Source organism: Passer domesticus, chromosome 3 (genome assembly GCF_036417665.1).
Source record: "Passer domesticus isolate bPasDom1 chromosome 3, bPasDom1.hap1, whole genome shotgun sequence".
Taxonomy (NCBI): Eukaryota; Metazoa; Chordata; class Aves; order Passeriformes; family Passeridae; genus Passer; species Passer domesticus.
In genome coordinates, this window is record NC_087476.1 from 32,499,449 (window position 1) to 32,514,623 (window position 15,175).

Sequence of the window (15,175 nt, forward strand, 5' to 3'; positions counted from 1 at the left end):
TTCCAGTAAACTACAGAGGAAATAGAGAGAGAATAGATGTTTCTTTAACATTTGAAAAAGAGATATATGAACTAAATAAGGATTTCATAGATGTTTCATACATTTGTATGTGTTGGTATGTATTTTATGCAAAATATTCAGCTTCACTTGGGACTGCAACTTGTTTTTATCGTAAAAACTTTTTATTTGGTGGAAAATAAATTTATTGATACATATCAAAAACATTCACCGTACATTTTTTTTGTAGTGCTCTAATTTAACAAAAGGCTTAAGTGTTGCTCAAGCAGTCTTAACTTTTTCTCTCTAGGATATGATGTAGGAGTAAGTTTGGACTGTTGGAGAGGGAGCATGTAATTGCCAACTGGAATTTCTAGTATGTTTGAATCATATTTTAAAATGACAGTTTTGAAAGAATCAGACAATGAGCTGTGCCTTATTTTCGGTTACTGTTAGCATACAAGATTTATTGATGCAAACCAAAAGTCAACAGACTTTTGACAATTGTAAGGATTGGGAAGAGTGTAATGAAAAACAATAATTGTTTTTTTAAGTTTAAAGGAGCTGTTCATTTTTAACATCATTAAATCTCACCTGTTTAACAGAATTAGTCATCTTTCTTTTCAGAGTTTTGCCAGTGGCAACACAGAACCTTTCAGTTCCCCACAGTGATGTCAAGCTCATACTGAGCTTGTCAAGCTCATATTGTGCTTTGCTGAGTTAGTTACTATGGAACTGCTTAACCTTGCCATACTGTAATTATTTTTATTGCTTTCATATTTGGTGAAGCCTCAGGAGCTGGGCATCTGTCAATCTGTAGCTGACATTTGGTAGGACTTTGAAAACTGCAGTACATGTAGGGAAAGTAACTGAAGTTCTGATTTGCTTAGCTTGTGGTGAAGTCAGTGTTTTTTAAGTCCATGCAATCTTGCACTTAATCCTAATAGATTTATTGTGTTCATTTACAAACCCTCATATATTCTGTATGTGAGGATATTCTGGAAATAGATCACACTCAATTTTGATGCCCTGATTTATGGACTTGCTTCCAAATGTTTCTGAATTGGTGTAGCATGACTTCTGGTAGATATGATTCTAAAAATGATTAAAGTATTTTTTCTTGTTTTATAATCAAATCTAATGATACAATATCACTTTGAAATAAAAACAACCCCACCAGCTTTAAAAAAAACACCTTAAATTAGAATTTGGAGAAAGATAATTCTTCATATAATCAAACTTCATTAGCTGACAAGCATTCTAATTGTGTTTTGTTACTTAAGCAAAACCACTGTTAATTGCAAAGAGTATCTCCCATTTAAAGTAATCAAATTAGGGATTCTTAATTTTAGTTATTATTAGAGGTGTGGAAATACATGAGGTTTGTTTTACTTCAGTGTTAGTTTTATTGTTGTTGGCACATAGGAGAAATATAGAGTTATCTAAGGCATGTATCCAGGTTAGTTTGCAATTGATTTTTGAACATTTGATGGAAAACAAAAATTGAAAGAAATAGCTTATTCATCCAAGCAAATTTCTGTTTTATTTTTTATAGTAATAATTTTTTTTAATTGAAGATGGCTTTCAACTTTGACTTGGAATAAAAACAGCATTCCTTTTAATTTTTCTAAATGAATAATCTAGATAGCTCAACATTTTTGTTTTAATTTCTTTGTTAAGACGTGAGCTAAGTTCCAAGTAGCTTGCCAAATGCATGAATTCAAGAATATGCAACTTTATATGCCATCATGTCTTCAGTAAGAAGTGTGCTCAGCTCAACCCTTTGCAGGTTTGTGTATACATCTTTGATAAATATTAAAATATTTTACTTTTGAGTTCTGACTGATTATAGAGAGTTTGTAACTGTGTCCTCTTGGAACAAGTTTATCAGTCCAGGACCCACAGTTCCAAAACACTGTGTCCCATGCTTTACAAATTAAAAAATTATGTTGTCTACAGGAGAGTGTTTCTAATAAACTACCGTAAAAAAGTACAAAGATTACTCTGAATATTTGTTATTGTTGTCTAATTGGTTAGATCCTTTAATCTTGCAATAGGCAAATTAATGTCAAATACATGAATCGTAAAATTTTGTATACCATATTTCCACATATTAATACGGAAAGTAAAAGTAATTAAGGAGAATGTAAAACAGTACAGTTATCCTGATTTTCCACACAGTTAAGATGGATTTTATGTAACTCTTAAGCAAGTTAGTAGTTTGCTTTAATTCATTTAAGTACTTCATCATGGCCTCAAAGTAAAGCTCATACTTAAATGCTTTGCTGACACCAGCATGCTGAATTCTAGGCAAAAGCATATTAATATAAACTCAATTGGGTCTCTTTATTTTTACAGATGTTGTATATGGTCTTTTGAGTTTTATCTATAATAGGAAGCTTTCATGCTTCATAAATAAAATTTATAAGAATACTGTAATTGAACCTTAACTTACTATGAAATAGATATTTTCTGATCCCCAATTGGATTTCTACTGCAGAACAGATAGAACTGTAAGATACTAAGATTTCAGAATCAAAGATTTCACATACTGTGAAAGATGGATTAATTTTCAAATGTTGAGCTCCTCTCATGATAGCACTTCTTCCTTTATGATAACTTTCAAAGACAGAAGGCCAGAAATGGAAAGCATATAGTGGTTACTGGGTTTCCTGCTCATTTCTAACCCACTGAGTATTAATTCCAAGAATTATGAAAAAGAAAATTAGAAACCAGAAAACAGATTTTGAAATAGCAAAGTCATACTATGAGGTTTTGGAAAGCTCTGTTGTTTAGTAATTGCTGATGCATAGCTTGGGTGGCATTACCCAAGTTTTATATCACAGTACTTTCTATATACCATTTTTACTTTTTTAAAAATTTAAAATAGTTTTATCACAAGAGCTGTACACCGTATAGCTCTTTGTTTGGGGGTTTGTAATCAAAGCACCAAATTATGTGTAATTCTCAGTATTATATGTAAGCATTAAGTCCAAATTCAGATGTAGGTGCTGACTTCTCACCTGAAGTGAATGACAGAGGATATAAAGGGTAACCTCTTTAGTTTAGGTGTATGTAGTAGACCTTGTGGTCTGTTTCTTGTAAAAGTCACACAAGCAGCTAAGATTAGCTAAAAATTTGCCAACATGAAGATAGACAGTTGTGCAAGGCTTTGTTGAATGTTACATTCTTGAAAATCGGGCTCATTACAACAAAACAGCTTTGACTTAAAAGAGTCAAAGGAGTTAGACATAAGATTTGTCTTAGTTGAATTCAGATTTCTATCATATGACTTTCTTACTTTAACTTTCCATGGTACTCAAGGGAGGGGAAAAGTCATTTCTTGTCCAACCTGTGTTCTCGTACGTAATGATAATTGGTCCTAGAGTTGTTTCCTTCTTTCTTCTAGCTATGAGAAAGGACATTGAAGTTGATAACTTGAAATGCAGATATTTATGTTAAAAAATTCCAAAGTTAAGGGACAAAGATCCCATAATATCTCTACAAAAATGTCTTTTTTGGATGATCTGGGCAAGAGATGTTATTTGAGTGAAAATCTGATCCTGCAGAGCATTGTAACAGGTAGTCATGCAAAGCATACTTCTGTCTGTACACTGACAAACTTATGTGAGTAATGTTATTAGATGTTTGGAACAATTTATATTTTACTTAGTGTAATTAATAAGTTAAGTTAACTTAGTTATCATATATGCAAATTCTGTTCATGTCCACAAGAGGCTGGTGAGTGATGATGATGATGGATTGTACAGGATATGTGGATTGGAGCTTGTAAGATGCGTTCAGCTATGGTGTGTCTGATGCATGTGCCTCTAAACAGGCAGACCTGTAAAACCAGCAGTCTATGCAGGCAGTGTATTGAGGCAGAAAAAGAACCAAGAGAAGCACAGAAGCACTATGATTTTGAGTATTTCCCAAGATTTTCATTGCTATTCAGCACTGTGTAGCTAACAGGCATGTCACAGGAATGTCAAACAGGAACAGCTCTATATGGAAGCAAATGAAGGGTTGAAATATTCCTGTCGCTGGAGAGCCTTTTTTTTTTTCCTAGCTGGCCTGCAAATTAGAGACTTTGTGAATGCCACGTTGGACTAGCTCAGTTGGTAATCAGTTCATCAGGAAAAATTGACTTTTCCTGTAGCTGGGTTCAGCTAGATGATCAAAAGGTTTAAAGTGCTGAGAACTGAGTTATTAATGTCAGAGCTTGTCTTCATAAGCCTTTCTCCATGTATCCATTTTGTATCCAATGCTTGCTCTGGGCAGGTGTGGTACACACCACATGCTTTATTCCAAAGGCAAATGTGTATGATGTGATGTAAAGAGTTCCTCAGACAAGCTCCTCTTTCCAAGAAGTTTGCTTCATTTATGCAGTATGTCTAATCTCTTCAAACATAAATTTATATACATTGCAATAAAGGTTTCCTATGGGTTAGAATAGAAAGCTATACTATTTTTTTCTCAACTATGATAGAAAATTACTAAAATAGTTAATAAGAAAAAAATGACTGAGAAGATTATGCAGCTAGAGAAGCTAAATACCTTTTGCAGTCTGCTGTTGTTTGAGGTACTAAAATGGCTATCAAGTATATTTGGCTTTTCATAATTTCTACTGTTGACATTTGCTAATGCATCAGATTGATAATACTTCACCTAGGTAAAAAACAAGAGATTGGTGTTATGTAGACCTTATGAAAATAATTTAGCTTGAATCTGGACATCTGTTCATCCTTTCTAACACGTCATTTCTTTCCTCATTATGCTTGTAAGCAGAGATTGTAGTGTATTTCAAATTGTGAATTGCTAAAGATTCTGCAAAATAGTGCTCTGAGCAAATGCAATGTAGTTTTTATTCCATGCAACTGCTGATGCTACTGATAACAAAGGAAATAATGGATGGATATAATAATTAGTGTATCTGCATTTTTTTCTTATAAACGTAATGTGGAGATACAGTTTTGGGAATACGTAAATCTCTTCCCTGAAGGGCAGGGATGAGAGAATCAGTCAAGACTTGGTATATGCCAAAAGACTGCCATACACCTTTGAAGTGTATACCTGCTTTTACTGCATATGTCATCCCCTGTTACAGAGTAGATTTTAAGATGCTTACATGTCAGACAGAACTGGAAAATGACAAATGGTTCATGCAGTGTTCTCTTCCCTCTCATATTATCTTGAAATGATACCATTAAGGAGAAAGGAGTTTAGAAGTGCTCCAACAGAGCTAAAAGGTAGCAGGGCTTTGACTACACTTAGGTGCTTGGCAAAATTGAGGATGACATGTAATCAGAAAACCTCAGATGTGTTTGGGAACAGAAGCAGCAAATATCGATTACATGAGGAGAACTGTCAACAAGGGTATTATTATTCTTAATATTGTTGAATCATGTCATTCATGGAAATGTAATACTGGAAAAGGAAAAATGCTTAATTAAAGATACCAAAATATATTCTATCTCAAAAAGTTACTAAATAATATTTCTGGAAATCTTGTTTCAAACTGTGCACAAAATTCAGGCTTAAAAAAAACCAAAACCAAACAAAACTAAAAAAATCCCATAAGCCAAAACCCAACAAAACCAAAAATAACATGATTACAAATTAAATTAAATTGCCTATTTGAATTTCTGATACAGTTAAGCTTTCATTACACCTTTTTAAAAATGTGGGTTGATGCTGCTTTTGCTTCCTTATTCTCAGTGTTAATACTGTCCTTTTTCAATTGCTTTCTTTACAGCTCCTTTAGTTCTTTTGCATGCCTGAAAGCGGAACATGAATAAGGACAAAGCGTCAGATTTTTGTGGCATGTGTGATATACCTGCTAATCTGGAAGACCATTTGGTTTTTATTTAAACCTGTATCTTCAAATAGATAGTTTTAATGTTCCTGTTAGGCTCCCTTCCTCACTGAGCATTCCTGCTTACAGACAATGATTTGCAAAATGGAATGATGTTACAGAAAATTAAGCACTGCTTCCGTAATGCTTTTTGGGTATTGCAGTTGTCTATGTGAATAGCATATATATATGTGCTCTTAAAAGTTCAATTTCCAGGAAAGGTAACAGATTTTGTTACAGATTTACCTTTGGCTTTTGATTTTTGGAGAATTGTTTAATGCCTTCATTATGCATGCTTTTAACACAGTTTTGCTAAATGCTTTTTTGGGATACATTATAAATGCACAGTTCCTGTGTCAGTGGCTTTGCAGTCTGTTTGCTGCTTTAGTATTCCACATCTTCATAAAATGGAAGAATAAAGAGTTGTAGTCGTAGAATTTCTAACTAGGAATCGCTGATAAAGTGATTTTTGTTTAAAGAATAACTACAGCTTATAATTAAAACTCTTTTTAAGACCTTAGATAAATATAGTAAAATGTAGGTGGAAACTGTGGAATAACAGAGGATACTAGTGTAAACTTATAACTCCATCTTTCTTTCAAAACATTATTTTCATTTTACAGGACACATCCTTGATGTCTTAGCTTTGCACACACTTGTCTTTCTAAACACGTGTGACAGATCTGTACATAATGACTTAGAACATCAGAACCTTCTTTATTGGTTTCATTTGGTTTTGCTAAAAATACATTTAAAGCAGTGTTTATCTACCTATAGAGCTTATGCATAGCCATCACTATTTTAAAGACCAAGAAGATTAACTGATGTCTCTGTGGTGCTTTCTAAAATGTTCAAGTGTTGCCACCACAGTCGGAAGGAGCTGCTGTCCCAAGTTTGGTTCTGAAACAAGCAGAATTTGTCTCTCCTGGATTGAACTGATGCAGAAGTTATTAACAGAGTAGGTTTATATCAGGAATGAAAGGTATTAGCTGCATAGAGTTTGCTTTGTAGCTAAGATTGAAATTATGGATTGCATGGCTGAGATGTGGAAGATGAAATCTGGTTCCATAGCATATTTTAAACTTAAAATATATTTTGGGTGACAGCACTCTGCCTGGCTGGTTAAGGCTTGATCTGGCAAGACAGCAAACCACTATTAATTCTGTGCCCAGAGGGGAAAGTGGGCTCCACAACTCGTGTCAGCAGCAACTCCTGTTCATTGCTACATTGACAGCATTTCTGGGGTAGATTTAATTTAGGGAGATAGGTTGGGATGATCTAAAGCTGAACATCTTTACAGAAGGTATCAGAGATAGATTTAAGGTTGTTGTGCTGAGGACTTAGGGATCTGAGGGTTCAGTTTTAGGTAGGCACTGATGATGTAGCCTCAGTCCACAGCTGATTCAGTACAGCTAATGTATTGGTGGACCTGAATAAGTGTCAGAGTATGAGTGAGCTTATTAGGACTCATAGGGACTTGGGAGATACGGGAATGGGATACTGGACTAGGTTTGTGATAAGGGAGAAAGAGAGCAGCAGCTAAGTGTGTTTAGATCTGCATGTTAATTATATGAGTTGCTGGATTTTTGTAATGCTTGGGTGTCCAGGATTTGCGCAGCAGAGATGTTTTGCTGAAGTTGGAGGTGTTCCTGAAAGATAAGCTAAAGTGTTCTCAGGCAGGATATATTATTTATATGGCTTGATTAGATTGAAATTAAGACATTGCTGGTTGTAGTCTTGAACTTGTATGAAAGGCAGACAACCAGATACCGGTGCTGAGTTGAACCACAATTGTCAATGCACACGTGCACACATATACTATTACAGAAGAATTTGTGGCAGTGCAATTTGTGTTGCATGTCCTGTAGAATTATTTCTTTTCTGCTAGTGTATACATTTGAAATGCATGTAGCACCAACATTACAGAATTAAAAGTAGTTTCAGAAAATAAACTTCTTGAGTCCACTCCAGTTTAGCTTCCTATTATATAAGAAAGTATTATTTTCACTTGATTGTAACAGCAGTTCACATAGGGAGAAGTCAAATGCATAGAGCAGAAAAATAAGAAAAAAAGAAGAACAATATATATTTATTTCTCCTCTCTCATAGACAATGACACCCCAGTAGTGCAGACTTTGAAGATGTAACTTGGCATCTGTCATTCCTGGAATTGAGTTGGCAAAGCCCAATTAAACCTCTGGGTGTATTGTCTTGAAACAAGATCGTTTGGGTTCTGTTTCATCTTTATAATTAATTCTTTCATTAAAAGTTAGTACTAGTGCCTCTTGAGTTTTCAGATTATTAAACTTCTAGCTGAACTTGCAGTTTTCAAGAATGCTTTATGGAGCCTTATCATTTAATCAAAGAGCTTTTACTAAGCCTAGCTACAACATTTTATACACAACACTATTGCAAATTGTGTATGACAAATATGAAAGAGTAGAGTAATAGAGTTAAAAATTTAAGTAGTATTTCTGCCTACTACTATTATTGGCATAAGTTATAAAAAAACGTAGTTTAGAGTAACTGAATAAGTTAACCATTTTGAGTTCTTCCTACACAATTTGATTATTTTAACTATGATTCAGTCCTGTTGATTAACTTAAACGGAGTAAATTCATTGAATGATTGTCGAAGTATGGAATGGAAAATGTTGGAAAAAACATCTGGAAATCATCTAGTATAACAACCTGCTTAAAGCATTTTTTTGCACTTCTATTTGCAGCAGCTCAGGATTTATTTTGGCTACTATTCAGATCGTTCTGAATAGTAGAACAATACTCTGGTATGTCCATCACTTCTGCTATTGTGTCATCTCTAAACCTACTGTGTTTGATAAATTTTCTAGAAGTGAGATTATAGTTGCAAATTAGTGGAGTTCCTAAAAGAAAAGATGTTAAGTCATGTAGAAACAAGTCATTTTTCTACCTACTAAGGAGTAATACTGTTCAGGAAAGCTTATAGGAGCTTCAGTGACACTTGAAGTTACAAACTAGTGAAGGTATAATTATCAGTTTATGTAAACATAAGGTGAATATTGAGACATGCTCTGAAACTCCTAATTTTTCTCAAACAACCTGTGGAAAACCCTTCATACACCTAAGAAACCTGGAGGATAGCACATAACCCACTAAATTAGCCCTCAGTCTCCCAGGGCTGAAAGATATTTCAGAGGGACCTTGAATAACAGCTAGATGAATAACAGCTAGAACTAATTATATTTAAGTATGTTCCATATCTTTTCTCTTGTTATTTTTAAATTATTTTAATGAAGGAGGTTTCAAAGAAAGCAACACATTAGCTTCTCTCTCTGTTTAATTTAGAACTTGCCTGATTTAAGAAGGGTCTTGAATAACTTGAGCAAGCTAGCAAAATTATTTATCTAGAAACTGTAGTACTAGGATCTTTTAGGAGTTGTTTTGTTTTTCACTGGATGTGTAGTTTAGTTGGGAAGCGTGCAGCTTATGTGATAAACTTGATGAAGCTTTCTTTGTGTCCACTCATGTCAGAGAACATACTTTTTTTTTTGCTTCTGTTGGGAGGTAAAGTGCTGCTGTTTATGCCATGCAGAGGGAGCAGGTAAATGACCAAAGATTACTGAGAACTCAAATTACTGAGTAGTGCTTGCCAGGAGCAGGAGTCATCAACATGGTGATCCTTCACTGTGATCAATCTCCCTTCTGTATCCATCTAGATATTCTCATTGTCTGCTACTGTGGTGCTACTGCTAGGTTTTTGATGTTATCATACCTCCCTTCCAGCCACCTAAACCCCATCACAATTACCTTCCTTTTACTTCTCTAACCTGATTACATACCAAACCTTGTATGTCTTTTACAGACTCTTAGCTCCAGAGTAGCCAGGACAAGGTAACGCCAGAAGTTTGGGGCTGAAGAGGGCAAGGCACTTTTAAGCTTGAAAACTCTTTCTTACTGAAAATAAGAAGTAATTCTAGGTAATTGGTATGTTTTTCTCAAAAGTAAATGGTATATAATTCCAGTTAGTATTTCCAATATTGATAGCAAAATTAGACTAGTGGGTTGTGCTTCTGTCAGATAAATGCTGTATTGTTGAAAGACATTATTGTACCATCAGAAAATGGAATGAATTTTCAGGTATAATATGAAAAGAATACTTTTCTCTCTCAGAAGCAAGAGAAAATAATCAATTCTCACACAGTAAAATTCGCCCACATTGTAGAACAGGTAAATGATAGTGTTTTCTATCATTAGAGTTTTTTTCAGTTTGTAAATTTTGGAAAATGTTTACCATTCAGACTGAAACTTTTTTTTTCTGTAGATTTCTTTCTCAGACCATTTTTGTATGTGAAGAGGAAGACATAAGTGTCCACACTTTCCACAGAAGGCAGCATGGGCTTTGCTTTGAATTTATGCATTTCTGTATAATAGCAGGCATTGTAAAATCATATTCTAGACAGCCATGAATGCATTAGCAGCTACATTGAAAAGATTCTTTCTTAAACATAGGAAAGCATTACCTCATTCTAAAAGCATTTATGCAGTTAAAGTAATATTTGTGGTAATGATTGTCATAAAAAAAGAATTAATTCTGAATTCAGAGCAGAGACTGAATACTACACATTTCATGCCCATGCATATAACAAGAACAGAAAAAATACTGAATAATATTTCTTCTAATTGAGCACCATCCATTCTCTAGAGTAACAGAAGCAAGAATCCTTTTTAAAATGAAAAACAAACCAAAAAAACCAAATCACAGACAAACACCTGTGGCATAAAAGAAACAAATTAGGATTGTAGTGCCATTATGTGGATTCAAAATTGCCACTCCTAGTAAAACCAGAGAGCTAGTAGTACATTAAGAAACTATACAAAATAAATAAGATCATCATTTGCAATATTAAAGAACATAGTCTGAATCATAGACCTTAATTTCCTCTACATTTCATGATTCTGCTAGTGAATGCTTTGGCCAACTTTGGAATGTGTCCCACAACTCTATTCTGCATGGTGGCTGCTCAAGAACTGCTCAACTCTGCTTAACCGGGAAGAAGAATCTACTTAAATTTTAGTGTCTGAATTTAATTAATTAGAAGTTCGTACATATGTTTTTGTAAGGTAGGAGCCAACTCCAGTCTGTGGGTTATTCGAGATAGTCTTCCATGGTCAAGGGTTCTTAAAAATTAATTATCATGGAAAAGACAGCTCTCTCTAAACCCATCTGTTTCTCTAGAGTGTAGATACCACTGTAGAAAAAGTAGAGGAAATTAACTTTCAGGAAAAGCATAAAGCTGCAGAGATTCTCCTTATACATGATTTAAGATTAACCAAAAAGACAACAGTTTCTGCTCCCCTAATGAATTTAGAGAGTCATATGGGAATTATAGTGCTTACAGAATTATCTTTTTTATGGAATAATATTTTGTTATTTGCTATACAGCATAACTAATCACCTTTAAAGTGTAACTTTTGAAATAATGGAAAAATTGTTAATATATTTCTCAAAATTCATCTGTTTTCTACAGATATTGTTGCTAAATAGGCCAAGCAGTAAAAGGTGTTTTGTGATGAGGACTGTGAAATCTTACCCAATAGTCATTATAATTGTAATGTAGTATTCTTTATAATTGTGCTAGTATATAACTAGGCAACATATGACATATGATCAGAATGTCCAAAATTATCATTACTAAAACAAATTATTATTGGTTAGTTTGTGATTTGGGTTTGTTTTTAAAGTCTTACATCTATTTAAAGATACAATAAATCATAGAGTAGGGCATTCTCATCTTTTATAAGTAGTCTTCATGGGATTCTTTGTGTGCATGTTTGATGTGTTTAGAGATATTTTTGACAAAATGTTAGTTTCCATAAAATAATCTGGAAAAAGAGAGGACTGAGGGGGAAGAGAAGTTGCAATTTCCTCTCAGAATATGAAAAGTTGTTAAACAAGGAGTAATCAGTTTGTGTACTGGTGTGAACAAGAAGAAACTTACTTGGTGATTAAGGTTAGATGTCAAAATTATTGAAGTACTGGAATACATGCTGAGCATCTTTTGGAGGTGACATAAGTATACTTGAACCTATCTCAGGGTGAGGGAGGACTAAACACTTCAGTGTCCTTTCAGCCATATATCTGAGCTCTTAAATGCCTTTTTATATATTATATTAACATTAGTAATTATGATCAAAATTTTCACAAAGGGGGAAAAAGGAGGCAGAACTGCACTGCAGATTTCCCCTGCTTCTGAGTTCTAGAAGAAATTGAAATAGTGTTCTAATTGAGTGTGAATGCTAGTTTTGGGGAGATTGGTATAATAAGGATGTAATAATTAATACCAGTAGGTCAGGAAAGAGGCTTTACAGAAAATTTACAAAATTTGACTCATTTTAGAAAACTACTAACACATTCTACAGTCAGGATTTCAAATTGCAGGAGGTTAAAACTTTCTTATTCAGGCAGTAATAAAAATTCAGGATGTAGATTAGATGTGTCCTTGCAGGCATGTTAAACAGGTATTTTTTGCACAAAAGTGACTGGTTTGCATCAGAGGAAGCCTTTTGGGGATTTCATATTTGGAGCCCTGTGAATTTTGTGTTTCTCAGACAGATTACTTCTGATGCCCCTGCTTATATTCAGTATTCACTGTAACACCTGTGTATAATATAATTTATCTCTAAAGATGGAGGAGCTAGTAATCTTAAGAGAGGGCTTGGAAACTGGGGGGAAAAAAAGGAGCTGAAGACTGGCCTGCACCACTGATCGAGACCTTAGAGAGTTGTGCACAGTTACACATAAGGATCTGAGTAATGTAATGAGTAGATTACAGCTGTGTTCACTTGAATAGCATTTCAAAGAATTTCAGAATTTCAAAGAATTTCTGGGTTGTTTTATGCTAATGACAAAATAATACTCAAGAACTTTTTTTCTCATGTTTGAATATGTCTATTTATCATAAGAGCTGTTCTTCAAAATGTATTTTAGCATACATTTCAATTTCAGGACCTACTTTTTAACTTCCTTGCAAAATATTTTAAATTCATTTGAAAGTTAAATTATATTATTGATTCATGGATTCTGAGGTCAGAGGGAGTCATTTAGTCCAAACCTTTCTACAGAGATTTTTCCAGATGTTGAATTTAAGAATGTGTTAATACATCAAATCTGAAAGCTGTTATTGATTCTGTTTATCATTTACAATTATTATTTGCCTCATTCTGTAATAATAGCTTATGAATTTTGGCTTTCTCTATCTGATTTTATTGCCTAAAATTAAGTAAGAGCTAATAAAAAACCAAAACAAAATAAAACCCAAGAAAAATCCCTAATCAAGATTGACAGAATATGCTTAAATAGTATTACAGCTGCATAAAGTTATATAGGGTAATATATAAAATATAATTGTATAGTAAATTAGCGAAATTATGAATGAACTGCAAGCAATTGTCCAACAGGTTTATGTTGAATCAACTCAAATCAGTAGTACTGACTAAATATGGTTTTGTTTTTCTATGTATTATCTATTTATTAAAATATTTGTTTGAGGAAGAAATCCATCTATGGGAAACAAAATCTTTTCTAGAGCTCATGGTCCAATAGTAATTCTGAATAGTACTAAATTGAAAATTTAAAAACCAGATCCAGAGCCTGTTGCAATCACTGGAGAAGTCCATTTTGCAGTCAAATTACATTAAATGTTTGTATTTATACTATGCTAACATATGTAGTTACTCAGTTTGGGTACTCTTGAAATAATAGAATTAACTTAGAATTAATAATATTTAAGACAAGAATTGAGAATTTGTTCATGTAAGTATAATTGAGTTTCCTTTTCTTCTATTTAAAATCTATATAGAATCCTTCTATATAGAAAAATTATATAAATCCTTCCTAGTGATTTATAATTCTTGCCGCTGCTTCTTCTTCACATAGCCCTTAATTTGTATCACTGATGTTTATTATGGCTCTATGTAAGGCATGGCTTCATCATTTTTTGTTGTTTATAGAACAAACTCTTACTTAATTCTGCCTGTACTTGTCAGTGATGTCTGCCCTGGTTGTCTCTTCTACCTGATGCTCTGTAACACGATTCTGTCCTCTGTCTCCTCATTCACAAAGTGTACCACATTTAGCAAACCTGAAGTATTCTAACTGCATTTTCAAACTTTGTATCCTTCACTTTTGGTGTGATTCCTGTAAGAAAGCTTCAGTTACAGTAACATGTATTCAATATCAAACACTAATGTGTGGTTTAAAGTGAAAATAAATCTTAGTAGTTAAGATATCTGTACTACTTTATGATTGTTTTCATGCCATCCACATTTTCCTTCTCTTACTCCTCTTGTTTGAACAGTTTTAAAATGCAGTGTAAGATATTCATAGAAGAAATTAAGTAGAGATTTTGAGGGGCTACCAGGATACAAAGAAAAGAGAAAGAAAAGTATTTGAGATTGCTCCAGTCTTATTGATTTTTAACACTGTTGGAACGGGGAAGAAATTTTTTTATTTTAGCCCGACCCCAAAAAGATATATCCAAAACAAGACATACTAAACATAGAAGAGTTCATAGCACAGTTGCCATGGCAAAGATGTTCTTTCTGTGGCAGGGGTAGTAACTGGGAGGGCTCCTGCTTTTCCATGTGACCCTGGTAGCCCATCAGTCTCCAGTCCTGTGGGACAGCACCCAGGAGAGCTGCTGCCAAGCCAGAGAGCAGCAGTTCTGCCTCTAGAGCCAAAGGATCATTTGCTGATTTGGCCCCCTGGTACATCTTTTGTCATCCTGAGCTGCTTCCTGATTGATTCTCCTGCCTAAAAAGTGAAGGCAGAGGAACCAGTGCTGGGCATTTTAAATATCTTTGCTGGCAGCTTTAGACACTTCACTGTGACTGTTGCAGGAATGAGAAATTCTGTCAGAATAGCAGTATGCAACATTGCTTTTAACTCTACATGTAGCACCACCACCTCTCCAGCCAAAATATCTCAATTTTTTGCTGTTTGTATTGTCTATAAAGATGCATTCCTCATGACCGCTATTTCTTCAAATAAGCAGTTCAGTGTTAGGAAAGAGTGTGACTTTATTCTTCCAGATTAATCAGTATTCATTTGCAGATTTCAGTTCTCTGTGAGCAACTGAGTGCAGTTCATGTGTGCAGAAGTGATGGCTCCCAACGAATTTCTGCACATACAGGAATTGGAATAAAATAAACATGGCAAATTTTGTTGTAATCTGTGCACAAAGTACCAATTTTATTTTTTTTTAATTGCAATTGACTCAACAGGAGACAGGCTTCTGTAATTTCACTGACAAAGATAACATGCCTGTAGCCATTTGATCAGTAATAT

General features: G+C 34.1%; 1 protein-coding gene across 11 annotated transcripts in view; it reads left to right on the plus strand.

Moving 5' to 3' along the window:
- Positions 1-15,175, plus strand: part of MEI4 (meiotic double-stranded break formation protein 4) — a 129,295-nt gene that overhangs the window by 91,742 nt on the left and 22,378 nt on the right. The window lies entirely within an intron of this gene.